Here is a 23834-nt window from a genome sequence, read left to right as displayed (position 1 = left end):
AACATCGCTTAATTTTCTGCTTTTGCTGATGGGCTCGTGTATTTCTCTGGCTATCCTTTAGGTCAGCTGATGATGGGCTCGTGAGCACATGATGTTCCGATCAAGGTCTCAAAACACTTTGATACATGGTGCACTAGAAGGACCCTATAAAAGAAAGCAATACCGGACGACCAGCAAAATAGGACTGTTTCATGCTTCTACTAGAAATTTATTCCTTGCATCAAACGGTTAAGCAAGTACACATACATAGTAGCATCGGCACTAGCCTAGTTGGGGAGGATTTGCAGGAGGCAAGCTGCCGAGATGGAACTTCTTGAACACAACCACTAGAGGCTCACGCCCATCTTTCTCTACGGTCAGCCACCTGTGTCCATTGTAGTCGAACAACACCAGATCGCGGCACGGCGCATGGAAGCACGACGTCAGCTTGTACCCGGTGCCGTGCTTCTCGACGCGAAACAAGAAACTCTTCTTGCATGTGCCTGCCGGCGCTTGGCACTCCTCCACCCCTCCGGGGCGGCCGACGGTCACGTGCGTCTGGTTCGTGATCCCTCCATGGACGTACCACTGGAGATGATGCATGCACCAGGTGATTATGCCGCGAAACTCGATCACGACGTCGGTCGAGAGGCGGGGTGACGCCTCCTTGCCGGAGCCGGAGGTCGCCTCCGTCAGCTTGATCGAAACATACCCGTCCGGATTCCCGCCAAACTGCTTGCACGGTGTCAGAATCGCACGCATACGACATCTGGGGTCCCGTAATGAGCTAACATAGATGCATTGGTCGCTCAAATTGCGGCCCACCGGCATGATGTTGTACGTGTTGTGGCCTGTTAGCTCATGGCCATCTATGTCGAAGATCGGCTGCGGCTGAGCTTGCGCAGCGTTGCATGGGGTGGTCAGCTGCAAGGCCATGGCCAAGCCAGAGAGTGAAACAGAAGTGTTCCATTGCTATGAAAGTAAAAACTTGTAATTAAGTTGATTGTGTTGTTCTGCTCAGCGGCATCCAGATAGTAGGATTATATAGATTGCGTGGCGAGGAACAAGTAATTTCTAGCATTTAAAACGGATAGATATGCATAGTATTTCGAGATTGTAGTTAGATCTCATTCAATGTCCAAGGTTCGGTTCTTTCTGCCGCAACAATTACTATATACAAGCCTCATTAGTGTCATAGTTTTTTTCTCTTCGATCAGTTTATTGTGTGTGCATAGGTAGGGAGATATACAATGCTTCTTAATAATGATTTTCTTCTTCTTTATTCCTCGGATAGATAGTTCGATATACAGTACAATCCTCCACTTATTAATGATAGGTTTTGTGTAGAAATATTTATGTATATAGAGAATCAAAAGAATTATGTGATTGTAGATGGACCTGATTCAATGTCCCAGGTTCGGTTCTTTCTGCCACAATGTTTTCTGTCATAAGAGTCATTGGTGTAATAGATTTTTTATTCTTGGATCAATTTGTTTTGTGTGCATTGTTAGCAACGAAAAAAATAGCGCGCTATAACGACGCTATAGCGCCGTTATAGCGTATTCAGAAGGAAACGCTATATTTTGGCAAATTCAGCCGCTATGGCGCTATTCACATAATTAGCGCGCTACAGGGCGTTATAACGTTGTAGCGTGTAGCGTTATAGCGTTCAAATGATGAAAAATATCAGAAAATAGGGAAGGACAGGTTTATTTTGTGGTTATTGCACGGTAGATGTAGGCTAGGTGCTCGGTGTTCAGACTTAATATATGTTAAATAGATTGACTATAGTTTGACATTCAGTTTAAAATTTGTGCTTCCTATTTGGCTAGATTATGTCTATCTACGATGGTGTCTTAAGGTACTGAAATACTTTATTTGTGGATATATTTAGCATTTTGTGCAAACGCTATTTTGAAATATAGCATGCTATTAGCGCGCTATAACTTGTGTAGCATTTTGAGAAGGGGCTCGCTATATTTTGTAGCACGCTATTTTTTTCATTGATTGTTAGGCCTCATATTATAGTCTTGCTGTGTAATCCATACCATTATATATATATGTGTGATAGGCCACCCCATAGAGGGTTGAGCCAGTTCCCCCCCAAAACCTTTGTTTTACATGGTATCGAGTCTAACCTAGGTCCTCCACCCCACCCCACCGCCACCGCCGCCGAATACCTAAACCCTAGGGCCGCGCCGCCGGTGCCATGACTGCTTCCGCCTCGGGCGCCGCCAGCTCCGGGTCGATCCCCGCGTCGCTTGCCGCCCTCCTGAACCTACCACCCCATCCCCTGGCTCCGTCGGTGCCCCTGTTCTTCGGCGCCACTGCTGTTGGCTCCAAGTTTTCGGCGCCGATCCCGCCGCCGCCGCCCGCAACCTCCGGTGCCGCGTGGACGGGTGTTTCCGCGCCACCCGCGGGCTCCACCGGCTCCTCCCCGACACTCGCCATCATCCCGGCGGCCTTGGGGGAGGTACTTTCCGCGGTGCCACCCGCGGCCTCGTCGTCACCCGCGGCGTCGGTCGCTGTCGTGGTTCCTGTCGCGGTTCCGCCGCCCATCGCCCCTGCTGCTGGCGTCATTACGCCCACCGGGCCGTTCCACTTCGACAATTTGATAGCCATCCGCCTCACGCTAGACAACTACTTGTTCTGGCGCGCAGGTCTTACCGCTGCTCCGCAGCCGGTCTCTGCTAGGGTTTGTCGATGGTTCTCTACCGTGTCCTCCGCAGGTCATCCCTACCGTCCACGGTCCGACCATCAACCCGGAACACCGTATGTGGGTGCAGCAGGATCAGGCGATTCTTTCTGCCATCCAGGGTTCCCTCGGCGACGGGTTCGCCGGCCTCTGCCTCTTCGCCGCCACCTCTATGGACGCTTGGACGACACTGGAGCATGCCTTTGGCCAGGTCTCTACCTCCCGCTCGGTGGCCCTTCGCAGCGAGCTCGCCGACATCAAGAAGCTGGACTACTCCTCCACGACCTACTTCAACAAGATGAAGGTGTTAGCAGACACTCTCACCTCCATCGATCGGCCGCTCAGTGACGAGGAGTTCGCTGGCTTTGTCATCAAAGGTCTCGACGCCGACTACGACAATCTCACCGAGGCTGTTCACAACGCCAAGCCAGCGATGCCCCCGCACGAGCTCTACTCATGCCTCCTCTTCACCAAGCAACGTGTTGAGGCTCGTCGCACCTCCGCCACCATCACCGCGCAGCCGGCGGCCTTCTAGGCCTCTCGCGGCCAGCGCTCCCCCGCCCCGTCCTCGGGCAAGGCCGCCCCACCCCTGCATTAACCGTGAGTGGGGGTGCAAACTCTCGGGTGGTGTGCCAGCTATGTGGGCGTGAACGCCATGTCGCCTCTAAGTGTCAATGTCGCTTTCAGAGAAGCTTCCTTGGCATCGGCAACGACGGCAAGGGCAATGAGCGCCAGTTTGCCATGGCAGACTTTGGGCCCCCCGCCGCCGCTCCGGCTGCCCACCTCGCTACCGCCCCGGCTGCCCACATTGCCGCCAAGGGCAAGGACCCGCGCGTCGACCAGGGTTTCACACCGTCCTATCCTGTTGATCCAGCCTGGTACATGGACACCAGCGCCACGGATCACATGACGAACGAGCTCAATAAACTCTCCACCTACCAGCCCTAGTATGGGCACGATCAGGTTCACACCGCCAATGGTGTAGGTATGCCCATCTCTCACATTGGCCAAGTATCTCTTTTAACTAGTCATCCTTCTAGGCAGCTTCATCTTCGTAATGTTTTGCGGGTTCCCTCGGTGACTCGTAATCTTTTATCTGTCCCTAAGCTCACCCTTGATAATCATGTTCTATGTGAATTTCACCCGTTTAATCTTTTTGTTAAGGACCGAGCAACCCGGGACGTTCTGCTTAGTGGCCGCTTGAGCCAAGGCTTGTACCGTTTGGAGGATCCATCCGCCCCGTGCGTCTTCACCGGTGTTCGTGTGTCGCCTTCCCAGTGGCACTCTCGCTTTGGTCATCCCGCCACATCCATCGTTCGCCACATACTCCACCGCCATGAGCTGCCTTTAGAGTCTAGCAATAAAGAGATGTCTGTGTGTGATGCCTGTCAACAAGGCAAAAGTCATCAACTACCTTTTGTTTCATCTACTAGAGAAGTAAAGAGTCCTCTTGAAATTGTGTTTTCTGATGTGTGGGGTCCTGCACAAACATCTATTAGTGGTCACAACTACTATGTCAGTGTTGTTGATGCCTATAGTCGTTTCACATGGCTTTATCTTCTTAAGCGCAAATCTGATGTGTTTGATATATTCATTCAGTTTCAATTGCATGTTGAACGTTTACTCAAGCATAAAATTATCCATGTTCAGTCAGATTGGGGGGGCGAATATCGCAACCTCAACACCTTCTTTAATAAGCTTGGGATCTCTCATCGTTTGTCATGCCCACATACACATCAGCAGAATGGCGCTGTTGAGCGCAAACATCGCCATATCATTGAAACCGGCCTCACACTTCTTGCTCATGCTTCTGTACCTTTTCGCTTTTGGAGTGATGCTTTTGCCACCGCGTGTTTTATTATTAACAGATTACCTACGCATGTTCTTAATATGAAAACTCGTGTTGAGCTTCTCTTAGGTGAAATTCCTGACTATACCTTTTTCAAGGTGTTTGGGTGTGCCTGCTGGCCTCATCTTCGTCCTTATAATGATCGCAAACTTGAGTTTCGCTCCAAGAAGTGTGTGTTCTTAGGGTATAGTTCTCTCCACAAAGGCTACAAATGTCTCCATGTCCCAACAAATCGAGTCTACATATCTCGGGATGTTGTTTTCGATGAGAACGTCTTCCCATTTTCTGCCATGCCTCAGTCATCTATCACAGCACCATCTTTGCATTCATCTCCTCTCATGCCTGGCCAATTTGAAGATGTTGCATATTCGCCTGTGTTGTTACCTAATCATGGTGCAGGAACTGGACGTGGAGCTCGCCTTGAACTTCTACCTGACGGACCCCCTACGCCGCCCGTGGCGCACGACGATCGGTCGGTGCATACGTCTGCACCGCCTCCCGTCCTTGACTCCGTCTCGGGTGCCCTGTCTACCCCTCCGACGGGGTCGGAGCCTGCGTCGGACACTGTGGTGGCTGGGTCAGAGCCCGCACCAGAGCGGCCCTCGTCGCCGTCTCCTCGCCTGGCTTCTCCTCCATCGTCACCCCCGCCATCTGCGCAGGCATCGCTGCCGCCTCCTTCGCCTGGGCCTGCAGCGACTCCCACGCCGCCCGGGCCAACATCGCCTGGCCTGCCATCACCCGGTCCATCTTGGTCGGCGTCCTCTGGGCCGGCCTCGCCCGCGGCGGCGTCCCCTGGTTCGGTCTCGCCTGCTCCAGATGTCCCGCCTGCCCCGGTGTTTGCTGCTCCGCGACGTCCACATACACGCAATCGCAGTGGCATTGTTCATCCCAAGGAAAGCACTGATGGCACGGCCACATATCTGGCTGCTTGCCTGGCTCATGCTGTGGCTAATCCAACCGCTGAACCACGCAGCTATCAAGCCGCTATGAGTATCCCACACTGGAGGGCTGCTATGGAACAAGAATATCATGCTCTTTTGCAGAATAAGACCTGGACACTTGTTCCCCCTCCACCTCGTGTCAACATCATCGATTTGAAGTGGGTTTTCAAGGTGAAGAAACATGCAGATGGCTCCATCGAGCGCTACAAAGCGCATCTTTTGGCTAAGGGTTTTAAACAGCGTTAGGGTCTGGATTACGAGGATACATTCAGCCCAGTTGTCAAGCCTACCACTATTCGACTTCTTCTGTCTCTGGCAGTGTCTCGTGGATGGTCTCTCCGCCAGCTTGATGTGCAGAACGCTTTTCTTCATGGATTGCTTGAAGAGGAAGTTTACATGAGGCAGCCTCCTGGATTTGTTGATCACACTCAGCCTCATCATCTCTGTCATCTGACCAAGGCTCTCTATGGACTGAAACAGGTGCCTCGTGTCTGGCATGCTCGTCTGGCTTCAGCTCTACGCACTCATGGATTCCTTCCTTCGACGGCTGATACTTCGCTCTTTCTGTTTCAGCGACCGAGTTTGACCATGTACCTTCTTGTGTACGTGGATGATATTGTCCTGGTTAGCTCCTCTCCGACGGCAGCTGATGCTCTTGTGACCGCGCTTGGTCGTGATTTTGCAGTTAAGGATTTGGGACAACTTCATTTCTTCTTCGGTATTGAAGTCGCTCATCAGTCTCGTGGCAGTTTGGCTCTCACTCAGAAGAAGTACTCTCTTGATCTCTTGCGTCGTGCTGGTATGCTCAAGGGCAAGACTTCGCCCACGCCCATGTCCTCCACTGATAAACTTTCAGCTGCGGATGGTACTCTTCTATCTCCTGAGGATGCTACTGAGTACAGGAGTATCGTTGGTGGCCTGCAGTATCTGACGATCACGCGCCCTGATCTTTCCTTTGCGGTCAACAGAGTGTGCCAGTATCTTCATGCGCCTACTGATGTGCACTGGTCTGCTGTGAAGCGCATCCTGCGATATGTGCGTCTCACTGTCTCCTTCGGTCTTCACCTGCGCCCCAGTTCCTCCGGAGTTCTTTCTGCATTCTCAGATGCTAATTGGGCTGGGTGTCCAGATGACAGGCGATCTACGGGGGGACATGCTGTGTTCTTGGGGCCTAATCTGATCGCCTGGAGTGCACGCAAGCAAGCCACTGTTTCCCGCAGCAGCACAGAAACTGAGTACAAGTCAGTTGCCAATGCCACTGCCGAACTCATATGGATCGAGTCCTTACTTCGAGAGTTAGGAGTTGCTCAGCCACATCCTTCGGTTCTTTGGTGTGACAACATCGGTGCTACATTTCTGTCATCAAACCCGGTGTTCCATGCATGGACCAAGCATATTGAGATTGACTATCATTTTGTGAGGGAACGTGTCGCACAGAAGCTACTACAAGTCAGGTTTATCTCTTCAAAAGATCAACTTGCAGACATCTTCACCAAGCCTCTACCTTCTCCCATGTTTGAGGTCTGTAGGCGCAATCTCAACCTCCTAGATGCTTCAGGAGTGAGTTGAGATTGAGGGAGGGTGTTAAACTTCGTATTGTAGTCTTACTGTGTAATCCATACCATTGGTATAGGACTTGTATGCCACCATTATATATATATATATATATATATATATATATATATATATATATATATGTGATAGGCCACCCCATAGAGGGTTGAGCCAGTTCCCCCAAAACCTTTGTTTTACATGCATAGGTAGGCAGATATACATTGCTCCATTTAATAATAAAATCTTTTGTCTTTATTCTGTGGATAGATAGTTGAATATGCAATCCTCCGTTTATTAATGGTAAGTTTTATCAAGCAAGGATTATGTATATAAAAAATCTAAAGAAATATGTGATTGCAGGTGGACCTCATTTAAAGTTATAGGTTTGGCTCTTCCAGCAACACTATTTTCTGTAAATAAGCCTCATTAGTGTTATAGATTTTTTTTATTTGATCAATTTACTATATGCATAGGTGGGCATATATACAATGCTCCACTTATTAACGAAATCTTTTGTCTTTATTCTGCAGATAGATAGCTGGAAATACAATCATGCATTTATAAATGATAAGTATTATCAATAAAGAATTACGTATATAAAAAATCTAAAGAACTATGTGACCAGGTGGATCTCATTTAATGATATAGATTTGCTTTCTGCCACACTATTTTCTGCTGATCAACCTAATTAGTGTCATGGATGTTTTTCTTGATTTATTATGTACTACAAAGATATACAATGCTTTATTTTATTAATACTAGCAAACATGCCCGTGCATTGCAAAAGAAGGGAGAGAAAAATACAAGCTAGCCAAATAAGTATGCCTCAATACCCTGATATATTAGCGTCATCTATTTTTAACATGGTGACTCGTCATGTTGCCACTTATCTTTTTGTATTTTTTAAACTTTTAAAACAAATCTCTCGACCACAAACTCGCATTTTGTTGAGTTTTTTGAGTATTTTCTAAATTTCATGGACATTTTTGTCAGATTCAGGAATTTGTTTTGAATACACAATTATTTTTTCAAAATAATGAACATGGTTTTATTTCCCAACATTTTATTCCAAATTGTATTTTTTAATAATTTGTGAACAGTTTTTTGAAATCACTAATATTTTTTGAAAGCGTAAAAATTTTATGATTTCCCACACATTTTTGAATCCACAAACATTTTATAATTTCTCAAACAGGTTTTTCCAAATTTGTAAAAAATTACAAAATGGAAATCTCGAATTAATTTAAAGGACAAAAAACAACAAAGAAATCAGAAAAGATGGGAAATAAAAAAGGCGAAATGAAAAAAGACTGAGGGGTTACGCCCTGTGGGCCGGCCCATGAATGCGCACTGTGCGACAAATAGGAGAAGGAAATTTAGCAAATCCTGGGGATAGAACCCTGGCCTGCGCAGTGGAAGCGACATGCCCCAACCACTGCACTGATCACGTATTTATTTTTATTTTGTGGCACTCTTTATTCAACTCAAATAAGGTATACATCAGAAACAAGTTCAGCTAGAATAAACTGTGGAGGATCATTATCCCACGAGATTACAGAATTAGAATCGTAACAACATCTAGCTAACTTGTGTGCCACTTGGTTTGCCCCTCTTGGCAATGAGCATAAGATACTGACCCAATTCTTTGAGCTAATATAAAGCAGTCACTCAAACTCGCCAAATAAGGACACAGAATGTCCACTTGCCCCTTGCATGCTAAGGTAATTTCGAGGCAGACTGATTCAAAAGTGATATTGGAACATCTAAGTTGGTCTACAAGCATCGTACCATTTTTCAATGCCATCGCCTCGGTGGAAGGGGCATCGAGAACGTGACTAACCAGGGCGAATGTATAACCCTGACCTGCAAAGCGGAAGCGACATCCGCCGGCCACTGCACTGCTCGCGTGTTTGTGAAATATGTTGGGTATCTTATCTATAAAACAACTTCGCACGTGGAAGACTTTGTAGTGGCATTGGGGGGTAATTTTTTTCAAATTTATAGAGTAAATTATATCACGTACGACCAGAAACTATAGCCCTTTATTATTAGGGGTAGACTACCAAAAGAGCCCGGGCGTTGCAACGGGAGAAAAAACTCATAATCTCCAATTGCGATGGCCACATTTTGTTCACATCTCATCGCATGATTTTGAAAATTTCTTCACAAATGCAAGAAATTGTTTCTTTTTTAAATTTTATTCACAAATTGAAGCAATGTTCACAATTTTGAAACAATATCATGGTTGTCAAAAAACTTGGTAATTCAAAGAATTATTCTGAATTTCAAGAATTTTTTTGAAATGTACTATAATTTTTCAATCCACATTGGCAGTTAATTCTTCAAAATTCATGCGGGTATGTAGTCATAAAGACTCAGAAGCATTATTTTTTAACTACATACCTTCGATCATTTGTGAACATTTTTACAAATTTGGGAACATTTTTTACTATTTGCAAACATTTTTAGAAATTGTAAACATATTTTTACATTGGGAATGGTTTTTAAGCATTTTCTTTTGACTCGGCGAACAATCTAGAATAGACGACATTTTTTTTCTGAAATTGGAGGATTTTATTTTTATAATGCACGAACATTAAAGCAGAGAATATGATTAGCTTCCAAAAAAAAGGGAGGAAAAAAAGCATATCTCATACACACATCCGACCACATCAGGAAACAATATTCTTAAAAAAAGTCTTTATTGACACAATTTCAAACAATAAGAAAATCAACTTTAAGCCACTGGTTTACATAAAATTTGTATCAACAGTTTAAGGTGCATCATCGTATAGGGGTTGGTAGTGCATTGTGCGAAACAGAGAAGATGATCATGTACCTGTTTTAACCTTTAGAATACGGTAGTTGACAGGAATCAACATCCCCTAGAGTGTCAATAATAGATTATGTGCGAGCATCAAACTGTCATATCTACTAAATTTGAATAGGGTAGAAAACATATATAATAGACATTTATTAAATACCCCACATAGAGAAGATATTAATTAAATTTACATCCTAAAGCAATTTAGAAATGATTAACATGCAATATAATAGTATATGTAAAATCTACACATTTTTGAGCGACTTTCATATAAAACATGTTAGATTTGGAGGTAGGGTTTGAAAGTTAAGATTTTTTGAAAAATATTTGAACCTGCTAAAAACAGAAAGACTAAACATAGAGTAGCCGGCCCGAAATTGCGTGCAGCCCATCTGCCAAGTGATGCTTGGGCGAGCAGTTATATACTACGCCCACCAGCATCACCAGAGAGAAAAGGAGAGAAAAAGAGAAAAGTAGGCACAAAAGGGGATCAAACCTGGATCTCCAAGGAACATCCTGTACGCCCTAGCCACTGCACTACTTATCCCTGTGTGACAGTTACGTTTTTTTTAAATGAACCAAAGCCAATGCGATTTTTGAAGGAAAAAACTGAATCGTGTTTTAACTTTAGGTGGCATCATGGGTAATTTAAGGTAACTTCAGGGGCAAATCTTATGGCGGGCGATCAGAAACACTCCGACTTTATTATTAGGGGAGATATATTTTTTTATGTCTAATTTTGTTCTTTGTTCTGTAGGTAGTAGGTGGACATACAATTCTCCATTCACTAATGAATACTTTTACCGAAAGGACCTCGGCAGCAGTTGGAGATTGTCGTGCGAAAAGTGATCAGGAGCATGCTAAAAAAACTGATCAGGAGCAGTGGAGTGCAGGCAAGCAAGCAGCAGGGGAGGCCGCGAATGTGCAGCGGCGATCTGATTAGAGGCAAGCGTGCGTCGATTTAAGCGAGCGGCTCGCAGACGGCCCATTGCCAGTCGGGCCTGTGTGTGCTTGAAGTCCTTGTTCAACGGGCTGTGCAGCTGGGCCGGCCGCAAGGCGCGGGGGCGCGGGCAGGCCAGCAGGCGCGGGAGGCTAGGGAGCTCCTATGCGCCGCTCGTTGCGGCGAATTGCCGAGCGAACGCACAGGCACGACTCCAGCTGGGCCGGCCCATCAGCACAACACAATGGAAAAACTAAAAAAGTCTGGTCGAGGGAGGGATCGCACCAGGAATCTCCTGTTACTTACGCACGAGCCTAGCCAACGCGATAGATAAGCTCTCTTAGTTTACTATGGCGCGCAAAGCTAAAGGTAATGTAGATCCGAACATTTTCTCAAATTCCGAACGTGAACATTGTTTTGAAAAAGTGTTTTTTTAAGCGACCACTTTTCAAATTTGAGAAGAGAAACTAAAAAGCTCGAACATTTTTTGGATATGTGAACAATGTTTTTATAAACTGAACACTTTTTTGAAAATGATGAACATTTTTTAATATGTGAACAAATTTTTATTAAAGGGAACATTTTATGAAACTACCAAACAAAATAAGAAATTAACACATTCTTTTTGGAATCCGTGAACAATTTGAAAAAAATTTGGACATTTTTCGAAAAAATGGACAGTTTTTATGAAATCGAAAAAACTATGAAAATATTCTTAAAAACGAAAAGGGAAAAGAAGAAAATAAGAAGAAAAATCGATAAAAGAAGATGAACATTTTTCAAATTACAAGATTTTTTTTTGATACCTGACCATTTAAAAAAATGGAAACTCCTGTACAAAATTGGAAAATGTAAACATTTATAAAAATTTGCAAACAATTTTTGAAACTACCAAACAAAATAAGAAACAGACACATTTTTGAAAATTGCGATTTTTTTTGAAATGTAAACATTTTTTCAAACTCCAGAATAAAATTCGAAAACGTGAATATTTTTTTGATATTATGAACAATATTTGAAAGGTGAACATTTTCTCTAAATATGCGAACATTTTCATAAAAAATGGAGATTTTTTTTTGAATTTTTGAACAAAGATAATAACAGGAGCATTTTTGAACTTTTGAATTTTTGATCAAAATGTAAAATTCTCAAGAAGAAGAAAGAGAAGAAAAAGGAATTACAAAGAAATAGAAAAAAAATGAACTGAAGAAACAGAAATACGAAAAGGAAAGGTTTTTTTTAACACGCACAATTTTTGAAACTACGGAAAAAATTTGAAACCGAGAACAATTTTTGTAAACCCAAGCATTTTTTGAAAAACAAGAACATTTTGAAACTCGCAAATTTTTGTAAAATGCAAATTTTTTATAAATATGTGAAGAATTTTCAAGATACATGAATATTTTTAGAAATAAAAACGAAAATAAAAAAGAAAAGAAAAAGAAACAGGAAAAGGAGAGAAAGAAAAAAAGAAACAGAAAAAAAATTGAAATAGCAAAAAAACCGGTTCAGGAACTTCAAAGAAAGTTCCCAAAACCCAAAAAAACCGGTTCAGAAACCTCTTGGAAGGTTCCCAAAACCGGGATCGTAAAATCGGTGGGTGGGCCGGCCCACATCATCCCTCGCTCGCGAACCTCTTTAAGTATCGTGTTGCTTTTCTCTCACTCACTTGGATGCGCTAGTCTTGGTTGTTAGTGCGGCCTGTACATATCAACAGGAGGTTGGTTGTTCGATACCTGGCACGTGCTGTTTATGAGATATTTTTATCTCGCGAAGCGAAACACGAATGGGCCGGCCCAGTGTGAGCTGCTCCCTGTGCGAAGCCGCTGCTAGGTGCCGCAATAATTGGCCTATAGGAATTTCCCGAGAGGCTCCTTTAAAAGCTGGCTGCGTGAGCTAAGGCCTAGGCCGAAGGAAAAAGCTGCAAATGCAAGTCAGATTTGTTTGGATGAAAAAAAAGAGGTCCCAATAAGAGGTTCGTACGGTGCTTAAGGGCCAGTAGCAAACCAGGGAGCTTCTGGTGCATGGTATGAGCATCAATGTGGCCAGTTTTTTTATCAATGTTGATGGTTCATCAAGTTGCACACGATGATGATATGTGGGTTCGGATACTTGTGGTTGAAGTTATAGTTCTTAACAAGTGTGTATTCAGACATCCGTGGCGGCATTGCGACGTGCATGCACGTTTCGATGGAGTCTGGAACACGCCGCAGAGGATCATGTTCTATAGGGCATCAAGCAATGCATTGTGATACGATGGGCTGATACGGCGTAAGGTGGAAACACGTGCCACAGGTATGAGGACTTGTGTGCTTCAACATGGTGATGGCGCGGGGCTGATTCGATATGGTGCACATATGGGAGCTTGAAATCGACATGGCGCCGAGTAGCATGACCAGCTCTACGGAGTCATATTGAAGATTGATGGAGTTGGAGTCTGATGGAAGTCTTCCCTCGGCTGATGGAGGGGTTACGGCATAAGAGCTGCAAGAGTTGAAACCTATTTCAATGGAAATGCGAGAAACACATGGTTCCGACCATGGCTCAGCGTGCCAAAAAAATAATAATCAAATCTCCAAAATGCTTTTGTATCGTTCTGTTTACGATGATGCATTATAAAAGGAGAGTAGCAGCTAACTATGCTATTGTGGTTCTCTAGTCAGTACTCAACTAGTATCGTTCTGTTTCAAAACTTGCCTAGCTAGCTATCTTAACTAAGTACTCTACATATTTCATAATTATTGTCGATGTCTTTTAGTTAACTTTACCAATTTCCTAATTAAGGCATGCAAGCGTCTTTTTACATTGGTATCCCCAGCCCATCAGGGTTCAAGTCCTGGTGCTCGAATTGTTCCTGGATTTATTTCAGAATTTTCGGCGATCCGCTTTAAGTGGGAGGAGACGTTCCCGTCGATGATGAGGCGCCTTCAGTGACTTTGTAAATCTCAAAATGATATGCCGGCTCAGTCTCTCAGAGGTGCTCATAGGGGTAGGGTGTGTGTGCGTTCATAGGGATGGGTGTATGCGTGTATGTATGAGCTCTTGCGTTTGTACTGATGTTCAAAAAAAAGATAATAAAAAACGATGTCATGGCAGCATTTTTTTGCTACCTTCAAACTAGGTAATCGTGTGTGGAGAAAATACGATGCCTCTAAATTTTTGCGTAGTTTGTGGTGTGAAAGTATGTCGAATGCCAGCTATACATATGACATTGCTGTCATCCAGGTAGGTCCAACACCGTCAGTATATATGATACTATTGACGTGGGCATCTAACGCCACTAATTTTTAACACTAGCGCCATATGATGGTGTTCGGTGCAAACGCCACCGATGTCGTCTTTTTGCAACGCCACAACTAGGCTTTTTTGCACTAGGGATACAATACTACTCCCTATGTCCCATATCTTGCAAAATGGTTTTATATTATGGGTCAGAGGGAGTAGATGATGAAACGTGTGTTGCCACAAAACATAAATATATATGTATGCCAATTCAAAAATGTGTATTGTACTTGACAACAGTGACAAGTATCCACACTCCCCCGCTTCTTTCATAGTTGCAGTAGACGACTCGGGCGGCGGCACCCATCTCCTTCCCCTAGCCTCCTCACTACCTTCCTCCACCCTCGCCACCGGCCAGGGTCCGCCAGGGCAAAGCCCTTTGCAATGGCCGGCGGTGGGGCCCTGTTCTTCGCGTTTCGGGAGGAACGGTGTGGGCGGTCTCGCCAGGCGGCAAAGTCGGGCGGGCGCGAGGATTGGTGGCGCAGCGGCGGCGGCTCACGGCGGCTGCGTCCTCTTTGGCATGTGTCCTCTTTGGGCGGCCCTTGTACGCTAGCTGCGTGCCCGCGGCGGCGGCGTGTCAGATCAGATCTGACTTCGGAACTACGGCGGCGACACGCTGGGCCTTCTTCGGCCGGTACGGCCTATTCCAAGTGCTGCGGCGGCGATCGATGGCAGTCCCGTGCACACGATCCTAGATGGAGGGTCCGCGAGCGGATCCGTGTTAAAACCCTACTCTTGGCACGTTGCCATGGTCGGTGATGGCAGCGTTTTTCTGCGTCGTCCCCTTCTTGAAGGCATCGTCGTTGAGAAGCTCTAGACCGCTATCCGCTACCTCTGGGGGAAACCCTAGATCACTCGATTGGATGATGGCGGCTCTCATGTGTCGTGCCCCTCTTGAGGGCGTCATTCTTGGAGGTGTGCATAGGCTCGAAAGACCAAGTGGACTGCTTCGGCGGTGGAGCGGCATTCCCTATGACGCATCGACGTTGTGGAATCTCGGTGGCGAGGTGCAGCAAAGTCTCTGATACGTCTCCAACGTATCTATAATTTTTTATTGTTCCATGCTATCATATTATCCATCTAGAATGTTTTATATGCATTTATATGCTATTTTATATGATTTTTGGGACTAACCTATTAACCTAGAGCCCAGTGCCAGTTTCTGTTTTTCCTTGTTTTTGAGTATCGCAGAAAAGGAATACCAAACGGAGTCCAATTGACGTGCCAATTTTTTATGATATTTTATGGACCAAAAGAAGCCCCCGGAGTAAAAGAGTTGGGCCAGATGAGTCCCGGGCCGTCCACGAGGGTGGAGGGCGCGGCCAACCTCCCTGGGCGCGCCCCCTGCCTCGTAGACGACTCGGAGACCCCCCTGACATCAGACCTACGCCAAAAATTCCTATAAATACAGAAACCCCCAGAAAGAAACCTAGATCGGGAGTTCTGCCGCCGCAAGCCTCTCTAGCCACCAAAAACCAATCGTGACCATGTTCCGGCACCGTGCCGAAGGGGGAATCCTTCACCGGTGGCCATCTTCATCATCCCGGCGCTCTCCATGATGAGGAGGGAGTAGTTAACCCTCGGGGCTGAGGGTATGTACAAGTAGCTATGTGTTTGATCTCTCTTTCGTGTTCTTGATGTGGCACGATCTTGATGTATCGCGAGCTTTACTATTATAGTTGGACCTTATGATGTTTCTCCCCCTCTACTCTCTTGTAATGGATTGAGTTTTCCTTTTGAAGTTATCTTATCGGATTGAGTCTTTAAGGATTTGAGAACACTTGATGTATGTCTTGCATGTGCTTATCTGTGGTGACAATGGGATATTCACGCGATCTACTTTAAGTATGTTTTGGTGATCAACTTGCGGGTTCAGTGATCTTGTGAACTTCTGCATAGCGGTTGGCACACGTTTTCGTCTCGACTCTCCGGTAGAAACTTTGGGGCACTCTTTGAAGTTTTTTATGTTGGTTGAATAGATGAATCTGAGATTGTGTGATGCATATCGTATAATCATACCCACAGATACTTGAGGTGACATTGGAGTATCTAGGTGACATTAGGGTTTTGGTTGATTTGTGTCTTAAGGTGTTATTCTACTACGAACTCTAGGATAGATCGAACGGAAAGAATAGCTTCGTGTTATTTTACTACGGAGTCTTGAATAGATCGATCAGAAAGGATAACTTTGAGGTGGTTTCGTACCCTACAATAATCTCTTCGTTTGTTCTCTGCTATTAGTGACTTTGGAGTGACTCTTTGCTGCATGTTGAGGGATAGTTATATGATCCAATTATGTTATTATTATTGAGAGAACTTGCACTAGTGAAAGTATGAACCCTAGGCCTTGTTTCCTAGCATTGCAATACCGTTTACCCTCACTTTTATGGCTTGCTACCTTGCTGTTTTTATATTTTCAGATTACAAAAACCTATATCTACCATCCATATTGCACTTGTATCACCATCTCTTGGCCGAACTAGTGCACCTATACAATTTACCATTGTATTGGGTGTGTTGGGGACACAAGAGACTCTTTGTTATTTGGTTGCAGGGTTGTTTGAGAGAGACCATCTTCATCCTACGCCTCCCACGGATTGATAAACCTTAGTAAAGTTATTATTTATATTTCCTTATATCATGATAAATTTTTATTATTCATGGTAGAATTGTATTAACCGGAAACTTAGTACATGTGTGAATACATAGACAAACAAAGTGTCACTGGTATGCCTCTACTTGACTAGCTCGTTGAATCAAAGATGGTTAAGTTTCCTAGCCATAGACATGAGTTGTCATTTGATTAACGGGATCAGATCATTAGGGAATGATGTGATTGTTTTAACCCATTCCGTTAGCTTAGCATTTGATCGTTTAGTATATTGCTATTGCTTTCTTCATGACTTATACATGTTCCTATGACTATGAGATTATGCAACTCCCGAATACCGGAGGAACACTTTGTGTGCTACCAAACATCACAAGGTAACTGGGTGATTATAAAGGTGCTCTACAGGTGTCTCCGATGGTACTTGTTGAGTTGGCATAGATCAAGACTAGGATTTGTCACTCCGATTGTCGGAGAGGTATCTCTGGGCCCTCTCGGTAATGCACATCACTATAAGCCTTGCAAGCAGTGTAACTAATGAGTTAGTTGCGGGATGATGTATTACGGAACGAGTTAAGAGACTTGTCGATAATGAGATTGAACTAGGTATTGAGATACCGACGATCAAATCTCGGTCAAGTAACATACCGATGACAAAGGGAACAACGCATGTTGTTATGCGGTTTGACCGATAAAGATCTTCGTAGAATATGTTGGAACCAATATGAGCATCCAGGTTCCGCTATTGGTTATTGACCGGAGACGTGTCTCGGTCATGTCTACATAGTTCTCGAACCCGTAGGGTCCGCACGCTTAACGTTCGGTGACGATCGGTAATATGAGTTTACGTATTTTGATGTACCGAAGGTAGTTCGGAGTCCCGTATATGATCACGGACATGAAGAGGAGTCTCTAAATGGTCGAGACATAAAGATCGATATATTGGATGACTATGTTGGACTTTGGAAGGGTTCCGGATGAGTTCGGACAAATACCGGAGTACCGGGGGGTTACCGGAACCCCCCGGGGAGTGTAATGGGCCTCATGGGCCTTGGTGGAGAGAGGAAGGGGCGTCCAGGGAAGGCCGCGCGCCCCCTCCCCATCTAGTCCTAATTGGACAAGGAAGGGGGGCGGCGCCCCCCCCCCCCCTTTTTCCTTCCCCTTCTCTCCTCCTTCCTTCCCTCCTACTCCTAATCTTGGAAGGGGGGAATCCTACTCCCGGTGGGAGTAGGACTCCCCTTGGGGCGCGCCTAGGAGCCCGACCTCTTCCCCCTCCTCCACTCCTTTATATACGGGGGAGGGGGCACCCCATAGACACACAAGTTGATAATTCATCTTTTAGCCGTGTGCGGTGCTCCCTCCACCATAATCCACCTCGGTCATATCGTAGCGGTGCTTAGGCGAAGCCCTGCGTTGGTAGCTTCATCAACACCGTCATCACGCCGTCGTGCTGACGGAACTCTCCCTCGAAGCTCTACTGGATCGTGAGTTCGTGGGACGTCACCGAGCTGAACGTGTGCAGATCGCGGAGGTGCCGTACGTTCGGTACTAGGATCGGTCGATCGTGAATACGTACGACTACATCAACTGCGTTGTCACAACGCTTCCGCTTACGGTCTACGAGGGTACGTGGACGACACTCTCCCCTCTCGTTGCTATGCATCACCATGATCTTGCGTGTGCGTAGGAATTTTTTTGAAATTACTACGTTCCCCACCAGTGGCATCCGAGTCAGGTTTATGCGTAGATGTTATATGCATGAGTAGAGCACAAGTGAGTTGTGGACGATACAAGTCATACTGCTTACCAGCATCACTAGTAGAAAACGGGCCTTTAGTCCCGGTTCATAAGGGCCTTTAGTCCCGGTTCTGGAACCGGGACTAAAGGGTCGTTACTAAAGCATCCCCCTTTAGTCCCGGTTCTTACACGAACCGGGACTAAAGGCCCTCCATGAAATTTGAGCATAAGTTTTTATCATTTTCTTTTGCTTTTTACAAAACTGAAAAGGCGATCCACCCGGGGGGGGGGGGGTTAGAGTTTGAAAATGGGACCTTTAGTACCGGTTCGTGCCATGAACCGGTACTAATGCCTCAAACCCCATTAGTACCGGTTGGTGGCTCGAACCGGGACTAAAGGTCTAACCTTTAGTACCGGTTGGTGCCACGAACCGGTACTAATGGGCATCACATCCTTTAGTCCCGGTTCGTGGCACCAACCGGGACTAAAGGTCCCATTTGAACCGGGACTAATGCATGTACGGTGCCCTAGCCGCTCGTACCGGGACTAATGGTCCCGGTTCGTAATGCAACCGGGATTAATGCTCTTTTCTGGCCGAACCAAAGCCCTGTTTTCTACTAGTGCATGTCATACTTTGATTCGGCGGTATTGTTGGCTGAAGCGGCCCGGACCGACATTACGCGTACGCTTACGCGAGACTGGTTCTACCAACGTGCTTCGCACATAGGTGGCTGGGGAGTGTCTGTTTCTCCAACTTTAGTTGAATCGAGTGTGGCTACACCCGGTCCTTATGAAGGTTAAAACATCACATACTTGCCGAAATATCGTAGTGGTTTTGATGGGTAGGTAAGAACGGTTATTGCTCAGCCCGTAGCAGCCACGTAAAACTTGCAACAACAAAGTAGAGGACGTCTAACTTGTTTTTGCAGGGCATGTTGTGATGTGATATGGTCAAGACATGATGCTAAATTTTATTGTATGAGATGATCATGTTTTGTAACAGAGTTATCGGCAACTGGCAGGAGCCATATGGTTGTCGCTTTATTGTATGAAATGCATTCGCCATGTAATTGCTTTACTTTATTGTATGAAGCAATAGTTGGCGAGACGACAACGATGCTATGATGGAGATCAAGGTGTCGCGCCGGTGACGATGGTGATCATGACGGTGCTTTGGAGATGGAGATCAAAGGCACAAGATGATGATGGCCATATCATATCACTTATATTGATTGCATGTGATGTTTATATTTTATGCATCTTATTTTGCTTAGATCGATGGTAGCATTATAAGATGATCTCTCACTAAATTTCAAGGTATAAGTGTTCTCCCTGAGTATGCACCGTTGCGAAAGTTCGTCGTACCGAGACACCACGTGATGATCGGGTGTGATAAGCTCTACGTTCACATACAACGGGTGCAAGCATGTTTTGCACACGCACAATACGCGGGTTAAACCTAATGAGCCTAGTATATGCAGATATGGCCTCGGAACACCGAGACCGAAAGGTCGAGCGTAAATCATATAGTAGATATGATCAACATAGTGATGTTCACTGTTGAAAACTACTCCATGTCTCTACCTCTTGAGCATTGCGTTGGTTTTCCCTTGAAGAGGAAAGGGTGATGCAGCAAAGTAGCGTAAGTATTTCCCTCAGTTGTTGAGAACCAAGGTATCAACCCAGTAGGAGGCTACGCGCGAGTCCCTCGCACCTACACAAAACAAATAAATCCTCGCAACCAACGCGATAAGGGGTTGTTAATCCCTACACGGTCACTTACGAGAGTGAGATCTGATAGATATGATAGGATAATATTTTTGGTATTTTTATGATAAAGATGCAAAGTAAAATAAAAGGCAACGGAAATAACTAAGTGTTGGAAGATTAATATGATGAAGATAGACCCGGGGGCCATAGGTTTCACTAGTGGCTTCTCTCAAGAGCATAAGTATTTTACGGTGGGTGAACAAATTACTGTTGAGCAATTGACAGAATTGAGCATAGTTATGAGAATATCTAGGTATGATCATGTATATAGGCATCACGTCCGAGACAAGTAGACCGACTCCTGCTTGCATCTACTACTATTACTCCACACATCGACCGCTATCCAGCATGCATCTAGAGTATTAAGTTCATAAGAACAGAGTAACGCCTTAAGCAAGATGACTTGATATAGAGGGATAAATTCATGCAATATGATAAAACCCCATCTTGTTATCCTCGATGGCAACAATACAATACATGCCTTGCTGCCCCTACTGTCACTGGGAAAAGACACCGCGAGACTGAACCCAAAGCTAAGCACTTCTTCCATTGCAAGAAAGATCAATCTAGTAGGCCAAACCAAACTGATAATTCGAAGAGACTTGCAAAGATAACCAATCATACATAAAAGAATTCAGAAGATTCAAATATTGTTCATAGATAAACTTGATCATAAACCCACAATTCATCGGTCTCAACAAACACACCGCAAAAGAAGATTACATCGAATAGATCTCCACGAGAGAGGGAGAGAACATTGTATTGAGATCCAAAAAGAGAGAAGAAGCCATCTAGCTAATAACTATGGACCCGAAGGTCTGAGGTAAACTACTCACACATCATCGGAGAGGCTATGGTGTTGATGTAGGAGCCCTCCGTGATCGATGCCCCCTCCGGCGGAGCTCCGGAACAGGCCCCAAGATGGGATCTCGTGGGTACAGAAGGTTGTGGCGGTGGAATTAGGTTTTTGGCTCCGTATCTGATCATTTGTGGGTACGTAGGTATATATAGGAGGAAGGAGTACGTCGGTGGAGCAACGTAGGGCCCACGAGGGTGGAGGGCGCGCCTCGGGGGGGGGGGGGGGGGGTAGGCGCGCCCCCTACCTCGTGGCTTCCTGGAAGCTTCCTTGACGTAGGGTCCAAGTCTCCTGGATCATGTTCGTTCTTAAAATCACGTTCCCGAAGGTTTCATTCCGTTTGGACTCCGTTTGATATTATTTTTCCGCGAAACTCTAAAATGGGCAAAAAACAGCAATTCTGGGTTGGCCCTCCGGTTAATACGTTAGTCCCAAAAATAATATAAAAGTGAATAATAAAGCCCAATAATGTCCAAAACAGAAGATAATATAGCATGGAGCAATCAAAAATTATAGATACGTTGAAGACGTATCACACGTGATGATCGGACATGGTTTAGTTTATATGGATCACGTGATCACTTAGATGATTAGAGGGATGTCTTTCTAAGTGGGAGTTCTTTAGTAATTTGATTAATTGAACTTTAATCTATAATGAACTTAGTACCTGATAGTATTTTGCATGTCTATGTTGTTGTAGATAGATGGCCCGTGCTGTTGTTCCGTTGAATTTTAATGCGTTCATTGAGAAAGCAAAGTTGAAAGATGACGGTAGCAATTACACGGACCGGGTCCGTAACTTGAGGATTATCCTCATTGTTGCAGGGAAGAATTACGTCCTGGAAGCACCGCTAGGTGCCAAACCCGCTGCAGGAGCAACGCCAGATGTTATGAACATCTGGCAGAGCAAAGCTGATGACCACTCGATAGTTCAGTGTGCCATGCTTTAGGGCTTAGAGCTGGGACTTCAACGACGTTTCGAACGTCATGGAGCATATGAGATGTTCCAGGAGTTCATGTTAATATTTCAAGCAAATGGCCGGATTGAGAGATATGAAGTCTCCAATAAGTTCTACAGCTGCAAGATGGAGGAGAATAGTTCTGTCAGTGAGCATATGCTCAAAATGTCTGGGTATAACAATCACTTGATTCAACTAGGAGTTAGTCTTCCGGATGATAGTGTCATTGACAGAATTCTTCAATCACTGCCACCAAGCTACAAGAGCTTTGTGATGAACTATAATATGCAAGGGATGGATAAGACAATTTTGGTCCTCCGAGCTCTTCGCGATGCTAAACGCTACGGAGGTAGAAATCAAGGAGCATCAATTGTTGATGGTCAACAAGACCACTAGTTTCAAGAAAAAGGGTAAAGGGAAGAAGGGGAACTTCAAGAAGAATGGCAAGCAAGTTTCTGTTCAAGTGAAGAAGCCCAAGTCTGGACCTAAGCCTGAGACTGAGGGCTTCTACTGCCAAGGGACTGGTCACTGGAAGCGGAACTGCCCCAAGTATTTGGCAGATAAGAAGGATGGCAAGGTGAACAAAGGTATATGTGATATACATGTTATTGATGTGTACCTTACTAATGCTCGCAGTAGCACCTGGGTATTTGATACTGGTTCTGTTGCTAATATTTGCAACTCGAAATAGGGACTACAGATTAAGCGAAGATTGGCTAAGGACGAGGTGACGATGCGCGTGGGAAATGGTTCAAAGTCGATGTGATCGCGGTTGGCACGCTACCTCTACATCTACCTTCGGGATTAGTTTTAGACATGAATAATTGTTATTTGGTGTCAGCGTTGAGCATGAACATTATATCTGGATCTTGTTTGATGCGAGAGGGTTATTCATTTAAACCTGAGAATAATTGTTGTTCTATTTATATGAGTAATATCTTTTATGGTCATGCACCCTTGAAGAGTGGTCTATTTTAGATGAATCTCGATAGTAGTGATACACATATTCATAATATTGAAGCCAAAAGATGCAGAGTTGATAATGATAGTACAACTTATTTGTGGCCCTGCTGTTTAGGTCATATTGGTGTAAAGCGCATGAAGAAACTCCATTCTGATGGACTTTTGGAATCACTTGATTATGAATCACTTGGTACTTGCGAACCATGCCTCATGGGCAAGATGACTAGAACGCCGTTCTCCGGAACAATGGAGAGAGCAACAGATTTGTTGGAAATCATACATACTGATGTATGTGGTCTAATGAATGTTGAGGCTCGCGGCGGGTGAGGGAGTCTTGGACTAAGGGTCCTCGGGCGTCCGGCCTGTTATCCGTGGGCCGGACCGATGGGCTGTGAAGATACGAAGGCCGAAGACAATACCCGTGTCCGGATTGGACTCTACTTGGCGTGGAAGGCAAGCTAGGCGACCTATTATGAAGATTTCCTCCTATGTAACTGACCTCATGTAACCCTACATCTCTCCGGTGTCTATATAAACCGGAGAGCATAGTCTGGATAGAACAGATTCATTACCATATTCACATAGGCTAGACACTACTACAAAAACAGCTGGAGCCAATATGGACACTAATGGCGCACTGTGCATGTGGACAACGCATGATGCTACGTGGCACAAATTTGGACAGTATGTTGAGAATTCCTTCAGTGAAAATGAGGAAAAATTTATTGGAATTTATGATTACAACGTATGATAGTAGTAGAAAGCGATTTATTATTCGGCCAAATACTGACGGCATCAATGTGCTTAATGAAGATGTTTATGACATATTCGGGCTACGTAACGAGTGTGATGATGTCAATAGCATGATAGCAACAGT

At 45.0% G+C, this 23834-nt stretch overlaps 1 pseudogene; it reads right to left on the bottom strand.

The window, feature by feature from the left end:
* Nucleotides 1-261: 261 nt before the first annotated feature.
* Nucleotides 262-949, bottom strand: LOC123075795 (alpha-amylase/subtilisin inhibitor-like; annotated as a pseudogene).
* Nucleotides 950-23834: the final 22885 nt, after the last annotated feature.

This window comes from Triticum aestivum, chromosome 3D (genome assembly GCF_018294505.1).
Source record: "Triticum aestivum cultivar Chinese Spring chromosome 3D, IWGSC CS RefSeq v2.1, whole genome shotgun sequence".
Classification (NCBI taxonomy): Eukaryota; Viridiplantae; Streptophyta; class Magnoliopsida; order Poales; family Poaceae; genus Triticum; species Triticum aestivum.
This window is presented reverse-complemented; position numbering and strand designations above follow the sequence as displayed.